Source organism: Egretta garzetta, unplaced genomic scaffold, assembly GCF_000687185.1.
Source record: "Egretta garzetta isolate BGI_Z169 unplaced genomic scaffold, ASM68718v1 scaffold598, whole genome shotgun sequence".
NCBI lineage: Eukaryota > Metazoa > Chordata > Aves > Pelecaniformes > Ardeidae > Egretta > Egretta garzetta.
The window spans coordinates 3,257,365-3,267,694 of record NW_009260621.1 but is presented as its reverse complement, the minus strand read 5'-3'; positions in this window follow the sequence as shown (position 1 = coordinate 3,267,694).

The window sequence follows — 10,330 nt, the reverse complement described above, 5'->3', positions numbered from 1 at the left end:
GCCCAGGGCTGGGGCTGTCCCCGGGAACAAACCCCCTCTGTCCCCGGCCACACACCCTGCAGGAAGCCACCCCACTGCAACACGACCCTGCGGGACATGAGAAGGAGAGGCTTCCTGACACTTATCATAGAACCATACAGTGTTTTGGGTTGGAAGGGACCTTTAGAGGTCATCTAGCCCAACCCCCCTGCAGGAGCAGGGACACTGCTAACTAGATCAGGTTGCTCAGAGCCCCGTCCAACCTGGCCTTGAATGTTCCCAGGGATGGGGCCTCCACTACCTCTCTGGGCAACCCCTTCCAGTGTTTCACTACCTTCATTGTAAAGAATTTCTTCCTTATATCCAGTCTAAACCTACCCTGCTTCGGTTTAAAACCATTACCCCTTGTCTTGTCACAGCTGTCCCTACTAAAAAGATTGTCCCCATCTTTCCTATAGGCCCCCTTTAGGTACTGAAAGGCCACAATCAGGTCTCCCCGCAGCCTTCTCTTCTCCAGGCTGAACAACCCCAACTCTCTCAGCCTGTCCTCGTAGGAGAGGTGCTCCACCCCTCGGATCATTTTTGTAGTCCTCTTATGGATCCGCTCCTTATCTGAGAAGTACAGCAGGGGAAGTGCTCCCTGGGTCCACAGCATTCCCGAAACGCAGGGTGGCGATGTGGGGAGGGGCAGGAGGGGAGAGGAGAGCGGGGGCTGCAGCCTGCACCCCCCTCAGCCCACCTGTGCGCAGCAGAGAGGGGTCAGTCTGTCTGTATTGACAAATACTGTCAAACGCGAAGGGGGAAGAGATGGAGGGCGAGGAAGACAGCTTGGTCCTGGCTGCCGTTGGGGTTTCAAGCTCGGCAGGAGGGTGCAGGCTCCAGGTGCACCCGTGCTGCCCTGGGCTGGAGCCCATCTCAGCTGGGTCCAGCTCAGAAAGCAGGAATGAGCCTGCCAGCCGCCCTCCAGCTCATCAGCACTTAGAAAGGTCAGAAGCGGGCACAGGGGGTGTGCATCTGCTGGGCTGGGCATGGCGGGGGGGGGCAGCAGCAGGGAGGTGGGCTCCGGCAGGGATCAGATGGGACTGGGGTGACCGGGAAGTTTCTCTGCTAAGTGTGTTACTGTCTTTCTGCAGCAAGAGACCTGATCCAGCCTCCAAGCAGGGGTTGTGATGATGCATGGCTGTGGGTGACCCAGGGGACGAGGAGCAGCTTTGCCTGCTCGGCTGGGTCCTGCCTGCATCCCTGCATCCCCACGATGCTGCAGCTCTGGCTGCTGGCACGGCCTCGCCTTGCCTGGCTAGCCACTTCCTTCTTCTGTCTCCTCTTCTTCTAGGATTTGGGATCCTCTAAATTAAAAGTACCTTAAGCAGGAGAGGTTTATTACAACTACTAGGCTGAAAGGCTTCTTCCCTGCCTGCCTGACCCTGCTCTGTGATGTCCCTTCGAAAAGATCCCTCCGTGCTCTGTGGGCGAGGGCGTTGAGTGTGAAATCCCAGGCCCCCACTGAGATCTTCTCAAACCACCCCCTGCTGCACTGATTTATTTATTTTTTTTTGCATGGGACTAATTTTTTAATCAGAGTGATGTAGGACATGATCAGAAGCAATTAAAGGCTGGCAGACTAATTAATGTCAATCAGCACGGTTCATGGGTATTGGCCTTGTCAATCAAACTTGATACTGTGTGTTGGTGAGATTGCTTTCAGTTCTCAAAGCTCATACTCTACAGAGAGCTTTTCTTTCCTGAGATGCTCATTAAAATAGTACAAGTCCTTCAGGAACCAGTTAAAGGACATATTTAAAAGTTCTTTGGGCACTGACAATTACAGATAGATCCTTTGCTAAATCCTACTTGGTGCTGCAGCAGATTAAATGCCAAGTTTACTACTGTGCTCCTGAGAACCATGCTAGGTGCATATCACCCCTCTGGGGCTGGTGTGCCACTGGGAACATGCCCTGGAAAGGTCCAGGCTGAAGGAGATGAGTATGGCAAGCTGCTCAGCCCAGTAAAGGATGATTAAACGGGCACCATCACAGGGCTTAAGAAGGATGGGGGCAGGGTTTCTTCCAGAGACAGACTGGAAATCTGAAAGGGCCCTTGGGTGGTTTGCAGAGGCATGTTTCAGGTAAAGAGAAAGAAGCAGAAACCTGTTGTGAGCTTGATCCCAACAAAAGCACATGCCCAGGGTGCTTTGGAAACGCTGAGTTTGTAAGCGAGGACAACTGCTGCAGCCAGGGCGTTCCCAGCACCACTGCTGATCTCCCTGCCAGGCTCCAGATATTAGCTGACTGCGGGCATCAGCAACCTCTCCAGCATCCCACATGAACCCGTGGAAGAACAACAGAGCCAGCTGTTAAAGGCAAGGCACCCTTCCCTTGCAAGTCCGTGTGCCCTGAACCTGGCGCTGCTCTTGTTAAAACAAAAATCAAAGAGTGTTTACAGTGCCTGTGTGGGACAGGCACAGTTGCCATGATCACTCGCTGCCTTTTAAATCCTGAACCCCACAGTGCTCGTGTTCCTTGCATTTCATAGTGTGGAAGTAATTTCCTACTTTTAGGAGAAATGAATAAAGGAAGAACTCCATCAGGCGGAGCCCCTGGAAAGCGCCTGGCAGAGGTGTGAGGAGACAGAGAGAGGATCTTGCAGGGCAGAGCCAGCCATGGGAAGCGATGCTCAGAAGTCCCAACAGCCTGAAGCAAGGGTGGCACAGGCTGCAGGGTACCACTGGACTGGTGTCATCCTGTTCCCAGCAGAAAACGCCTGGTCCATTGACAGAGTTGTGCTTGGGATGTGTAAGACTCATCACTGCCCAGGCTTCACGGGCAGTGTAGTGCCAGCTCCTTCCTACACAGAGCTGGAGAGGGCTGAAACACTTGCCTCCATCCCGCTGGCTTTTATAGGCCTCCCTGGGCCCGAGGAAGACTGGCATATTATTCAGCAACCTCATCAACTATTACAGTTCAGCCAGCAAGTCTCTAGGTGGTCACCGTTAAATTTATCTGTGTGATTGCTGGGGCTCATATTATTAAACTTCAGAGCTGTATAATTTTATCCTTTCTGAACAGCTTACAGTCCTTTGCCCCAGCCTGTCAGCCAGAGATGTCTGAAGGACCACGGCAGGCTGAGCACGGCATTGGTTACCAGTGAGCTGGGAAGTCAAGCCATGCAATGCTTCACAGCCCTCGTAGCCCTGGCACATGGACGGCCGCTGCTGCCGTGGTGGGAACAGGGAGACGGTAGCCATTACATGGGAGCAGAGTGGTTTTCATGGCACACTTATTTCCATGGTACAAACTCATATATTGACTTTACGGTGGGAAGATCCTTTGCCTGGTTATCGCTTAAAGACATATATTTTATCCAAGCGAATGCTTAATTGCTCCTCGTTGGACACTGGTTATGGGACATTAGTCATCAATAAAAGACGATTCTTAAACTATGGGCTGAATACCCTCTCCAGCACAGTGTGGTGGTTATGGCTGCAGAACAGATTTGCTTCACTGCCTTTTTATTTTTTCATTTGTTTCCCATTTGGGCAAGGTGGTACAACATATGGTACTTCTGCCATAACCACATTCCTGTTTCCCAGCACCAGCCTCTGCCCTCCAGCTTCCCTGATGCAAAATGTCCCATCCCTGAGGGGGCCATTGCAGACAGAGCCACACATTTTAATTCCTAGCCAACATGGGAAGAGTAAGGCCCTGAGACAGAAGACAAGGCTGCGTGATGCTCAGCAAGAGCACGGAGATGCCGGTTGCTCTAAGGACACGGATGCTGGAGGGAAGCATTAATATCCTGGGCCTCCACGTCTCCCTGCCATCTGTTGCACCAAAGCAAACGACACCGAAATAAACTTCAAAATCCCCTGCAAGGGAGAAGACTCTGGCTACTATCTCTATGGCAAGCTGTTCAAGGCTTGCTCAAATCATCCTTCTCCTTTCCAAACGTAGCATTTTTCAGAGCTGCCCTGCCTTGGGGAGATGGGTTTGGTAGCTGTGAGCCTTGTAGGAGTGTGATGGTACATGCCGGAGGTGCATGGCATGCTGCAGCGCAGCCAGCCCAGCTTATTGCTGCGGATAAGGACGAAGCAGAAGCCATGCGGTCTCCAAAGCAGCTAGTCTTTAAGCTGGCAGTCCTTGTGGAGCAGTTTGTTCCCAAGCAGGCTGCACCATTTAAAGCTTTTAGACATTTCCTGAAATATCTGATGGAAAGGAGAAGTTTCCCTCCAAACGCCTGGGGACTGCTTGAGGCCCTTGTGCTTCACTATCTCCTGCTAAAAGGATTCCGCCAAGGATCCATCTCCTCCAAGTGCTGGTGTCCTCTTCCCAGGAGCAGATCAGGAGGAAAATTTTATGAGGATTTATTCTTTATCTGGCATTTGGGACTCTCCCAGTATAGCACGCTTACTGCCTATGGCCCATTCCCCTGTCTCCTGGTACGTGCAGGTAAAGATTTATGCTATTCCAGGTGCCAGCCTCATCGGAGAGATTAATGAGAGATAATTTCTTACAAAGAGGTTTATTGAGTTCTCCGAGTTCATTCACCAGCTGTGAAGTGAAACATCTGAAAACAGTTTTTGAATACTAAGTTCTCCCTGGCACTAGCACAAAAAAGGGAAACAGTGCCTTTTTCTGCTCGAGGTATTAATTCTGCTGGGCAGAGCAGGCTCCATGTGCACAGCCCTGGGAGCTGAGATGCTGGGCTATTAGATGCCTGCTGGCGTGGCCCACCTGGGGCATGGGAGGATGTGCCTGGCATGCTCACAGCTCCACACTCTGCTTCTTGGCCTCCTCAGCCTCACAAGTTCCCGTGAGCGAGGGGTTATTATTTCACAGCAGATTTGCAGAAGGGTGGGAACCCTGGAGACCGAGGCAAGGGTGATCATTCAGCTAAGGCAATGTAAAGGCACTGGGAAAAGGGTTTGTGGCTATGGCACCCTGCAGAACCTCATGTCTGCTGGCCTTATTGCCTAAAACATTGGTCTGGTTTCATGGCAATCTCTCTTCTGCTATGTTATGCTTTAAGGGTGCAGGAGGGAGGTCCTTCCTTGGACCTCAACCTCAGCCAGTCCCCTCATCGCATGTGTCTTGTTGACCTGCTTCTCGGGGCATCCCTGCTCCCTCTGCCCTACCCAAAAGCCAAGTGGGACCCCAGCCGTGGCTCCTGCACCCTCACACGGGGCTGGCACAGAGGGCAGAGCCCAGACTAGCACAGCCCGGCAAAATAACACATGGTCGTACTGTTAGAGATGATGCTGGGTTGCTGCAGCCAGTTCTCTTCCTTGGTGCTTGGCTCCTCTGAACAGAAGTCACCCTTGCTTGGGTTGGAGGAAATTGGTTGCAATTAGTAAAATGTCCTTTCAAAAACTCTTTCCATTAGCAATTGGGCAGGTGGATGCACAGGGGCCTCTGGGGTGTATGCAAATATTGGCCATGAGGCACTAATTATCCTCCTCTCCCATCTCAAGCACATTCCTATCCCTGCCAATGGATCATTCTACTAATTTTTATCTCCATTGCACTTAGTGTACCGTGCCCATAATGTGTTTGCATTTTCACATAGGTGTTGATGAGGGTAATGTGTTTGCATTTTCACATAGGTGTTGTTGAGGGTACATTAGCTGGAAGAGCCGACGGGGAAGCCTACGGCTGTAAGGACAGACTTTGGAAGATGATTTACCATTTCCCTCAACGTGTTCTAGCAAGTCCGCAGTGAGCCATGATCAGCCTGTGGGCTTTTCCTCTGGGATGCACCAGTGGGGAGCATCTGGGCATCTTCTTCACTCATTTACACTTTGATAGCCCTTCCTTGGAGGTGACTTTCCTGCTATCTGCAGCATTTTTCCTTTGAAATCTCCCTCCTGACAGCATCCCAGCTCCAGCAACAGGACCCCCATTTCTCCACATCCTGATGAAGAACTTGCAAAGATATGTTTGGAAATCCTTGTGCACACGTGAAACGCTGTAACATCAGGGAAGCTCACATAAAACCAAACTACAGTACTCGCTCTTCCCTTTGGTCTTTGTCTTCAAACAACTGTAAAAGAGGGCGATCAATATACCTTGCCAGGGTCTTTTTAATGCTTCTTGAGCCATTATGGTCATAATGTTTCTTCAGACTGCCGTGTCAATACATTTGAGATACTGAACATGTCAAAACCACATAAAATCTTTATTAAGGTGAAATTAAATGAGCAAGCCCGAATCAGTAACTTATTATCCTTCAGGGATGCCAGACCTAAAAACCAGACAGAGCTGAAAAATCCAGGGCATTCAAAGTTAAGATAAAATTAATAGGAAACTCAAACTTTTGCCACAGAGCCTGGGCAGGAGGAATTTAGGTGGAGGGGAATTGCTGTTACCATGCTCTGGACACCTGCCCTTCGTTTTTTATCCCCACATTGGACTGAGCTAAAAAAGTCCCATGAATCTGGGGCAGGCAGGAGGAAAACAGTTATTGGCACAAATGTTCAGTCTCCTCAGCTCAACAAATTAACATAGATTGAACAAAAGAAAACAAACAAAAAAAATTACTTATTTGCATACAGTCTGAGGTGGCAGTGCGCTGGGCGGCACTGGGTGGCACCGGGGTGCGTGGCACCCTGCAGGGAGGCCATACGGATTTCACAAGGGAGGGAATGGAGACCCTTTTTACCCTGTTCAGTTAAATACAACCTGACAGCCTCAATCCCTGCCCTCCGTACCTGCGGTGCCTGCAGCAGCAGGGCTGTGCCCACAAGCACACGGCGTGCCTGAGGAGGAAACTGGAGCAGTGCAGGTTAGGAGGCAAAACACCCTGCCGCTCCGCTGCCTGCTGGACAGCATCGCCCTGCACCCTGTCGCTGCTTCCCTGCAGCCCAGGCAGCTTCTTGCCCCTGCACCTTCCCGGGGTTACTTTAGGAGGTGATGCTCTCAGGTACCCACGAGGCAGTGATGGGTTTTTGGCTGGGACTGGGGCTCACTGGTCCCTGGCCACGTGTGAGCTGCTGTGCCCCGGGGCTGCAAGGGAGCCCCTGCTCTGGGAAGGACCAGGGTGGGAGCAGTAATTAAACCCCAGGAAAAAGGAGCAAACACTGGGCTGGGCTGGGAGAGCAGCCTGTCCCCAGGCACCCCACTCTTGGTGTGTTGTTTGCAAAATCTCCTGCTGCAGAAAGCCAGCCTGACCACAGGGTCATCCTTGTGCTGTATTGCCCAGGTGAGTGTCTTTCTTTTCCCAAACTGTCCCAAGCACTTTTGGACCCTGCAAAGACACCAGTGCTGTGCTCACACAGAGAATCTGGCTGCAGGACCGTAGGGCACTTTCGGCTCAGTGCCTGACGCCAGCTGCCCCCCTCCCAGATATTCACAGGGGCTACAGCACCAGATATTTTCACCTGCCAAATGGAGACCATCAGAGGACAAGCAGGACATGTGAGAGCTGCCAGGACCCTGGGAAAGAAAAGCTACAGCTCGTGCCCCACTCGTCTTCCCAGTGCCCTTGGCCACGGAGCATGCCGGCACACAGGTCACTGCAGCAGCAAGGGGCTCGTGCTGCTGTGTGCTGGATGCGAGCTCCCCAGAGGGTAAAATTAAGCTTGAGGTGGGGAGAAGGGTGGAGGTGCTGCTGGTACCACAAGGCTGTTGGGACACAAGAGCAGGGTCCAGGCTTTTCCCACAGAGAGTGTCAGGCATGCAGCAGCTCAAGCCCATTGCTGCCTCTTCATCCACATGTTTGGCAGGGGGACAGGACCCAGATGGATTTCTCTGGGCTCAATGCTTCATGATAGCCTGGCATGGCTTGCTTTGCTCCGCTTACTTGTGAGCTCTTGTTTTGCAGTTCTCCATTGCTTGGGAAGTGGGTGGGTTCAGTCCATCCCATCCCTGCTGCCCAGAGAGCAATCGCAGATCATCTGTGGCTGTGTAGGGCTGGGACAATTTGTTGCCCTTTGGGACCAGCCTGATAGGAAGGCTCAGAGAGGCTTGGGGTTTGCATCTCCAGAGGGTGCCATTGCTCTGGTGTCCCCTGCAAGCTATGGGGTGGACCTGGCTCCTCTGGAGGCTGTTGCTTGGCCTGGAAGGAGGCATTCACCTCAGCACTGCCCAGCAGGTTGGTAACTGGTAGGACAGCACCAGTTGGGCTCCTGAGCACCACTGGCCTCTCCCCGCCAAGGACAAGGGCTCCCTTGGGCTCCCTTTTCCCCGTGGCCTGTTTTCGAACAGCAGCAAGGGATGCCGCCCCATGGGTTTTCCACTGGAGGGCTGGGAATTTCTTCTGCCTTAGTGTTGTGCTGCTTTCGCTTCAGCAGGTGGGAGTCTATAGCTTGCCAGGAGGATTTCTCAATTCACAAAGAAGCTCTTTTGCCAACACACCTTCTCAGCGGGAAGCTGAAAAATTGCTCAGTTCCGGCCTGTTTAGTTTTAATTGTTTCCTTTAGTTCTCATTGCCCATGGCAAAATATCACCTTCCCCTAACAAACAGCCAGGCAGGGAGCCAGTCACCCGGCACAGCCACTGCCACCATGCTGTCCCTCTTGCTGGTTCCATGGCTCCCAGGGGTCTTGCCTCTGCTGGGCAGGGCTGGATTTCAGGGCTGGATTTTAGGGAAGAGGCAGCATCTTGCATTGCCCTCAGTAAGCACAGGGTGAGGAACAGTTGAGGTGCTCCCATCGCGACGCTGTCTCCATGTCTCCGAGGTCCTTGTCCCCGCTACTGGCAGATGCCCACTGTGCCACCTTTCCCAGCTAGCCTTCCTTTCCTCTGCTTCCCAGCCTTCCTCCGGTGGCTGCTGTGAAGGGGCCGGCTCGTAGCACTTGCTTTCAAGATGGCTTTGTAAAGAAAGGGTTGTGTTGCTGAGTAAGAAACATGATGCACGCAGAGCCCCTGGGGGATGTTGAACAGCAGAAGATGTGAAAAGCCTCTCCTCCCTCCCTCCCTTCGCCACAGAGCACCAGCGAGCTCAGGTGCCGTTATGGGAGCGATGCAGTTCACTGCATCCCAGGTGAGCATCGCCTCCAGGACCTCCACTCCCACTCCTAACGCAGGTGCTCAGGGCAGCCCTTCCCCACGGACACCGCTCTCCACAACCTCAACAAGCCCCTGTCACCAGCAGAAAGCAGAGCCTTGCAGCCTTGGGGAAAAGGCTGTGGGGACTCCTAAGCCTCCTTGGAGGTTATGGCACAAGGAGGATAAAGCACTATTCCCTTCCCATGCAGGCTCCATCCACGGAGCATAGCCAGATATCCCCCCAAGCAACCTTAGCAACAGATAAGGCTCAAGGGAATATTAACTTATACCAATATAAGGCATGGCTGGGGAGCTAGAGAGCAGGCTGAGACAGCGAAAAAAAAATACACACAACAACCTGTCAGAGTAGCCCCCAGGTAATTTATTTTTTCCCCAGGAAAAAATACTGCTGCGGGTGCAGCCCGATGCTGGGCGCTGCCCAAGCCGGCATGTCCCAGCCCCGGGCTGCCCAGGACCACGCCGGAGCCGGCAGCACCGTGCTTTCAGCACCTCCAGGTTTTCCTCCCCTCAGTTCTGGGGAGGAGCTGTAAAACAAAGGCTCGTAAATTAATTACCTAAAAGAATGGCAGAGTGTTATTAAATACTTGGGAGTTAATTGTACTGATGTTAATCGCATGTATTTTAATGGCACCAGTAGAGACGTAATATGTAATTCCATAGGTGTTCCAGAATAATTTAGCAATTTAATTAATTTCTGCTAATGCCTTTTAAATCACCTGCCCTCTTCCTCCCATCTTCTCTGAGGGAAAGGAAGAAGAAACTTCGTCAGTTGGCTAAATCTACTGCAAACTCACTTTTGTTGGCAAAGGCACCATTTTATTTCTCAGCGGATTTATTCCTGGCAGAGAACCCACCCCCAAAAAGTCATCCCTGGGTGACAGGGTGGCCAAGCAGGGCTGTGATTGGCTGGTCCTAAGTTTGGAAGGCTGGATTAGGGCTGGGTGAAATCTTTTGGACAGATCACGAAGGGCTGAAAAGATCGGACTAAAATGATTTTTGGATTTTAGGTCAAATTTGGGAAGCAGAGCCAGGAGAAAGCATGGAAGAGAAACGTAAACAGCATCGGGCATTTTATTCCCGTCTCCTCAGAAAGAAATGTTTGGTTTAGAAAAAAAAGCAAAAATATCCCGTTTCAGTGCATTTGAGCTGCAGCTCCTTTGCTTGCTTCCCCGGTGCCTCCCCCCAGGTGAAGGCAGCTGAGAGGTGCCCAGCCCCTGGGTCAGCCTTTCAGGTGGAAAAATTATTTATTTGCTTTCTGCGCCCATGGCTTGATGAGCGCAGGGCTCAGCACCTCAGGACGGCGCTTGGGGTTCCAGAGGAGCTGGATGTAGGAGGAGAGAAGTGATTTG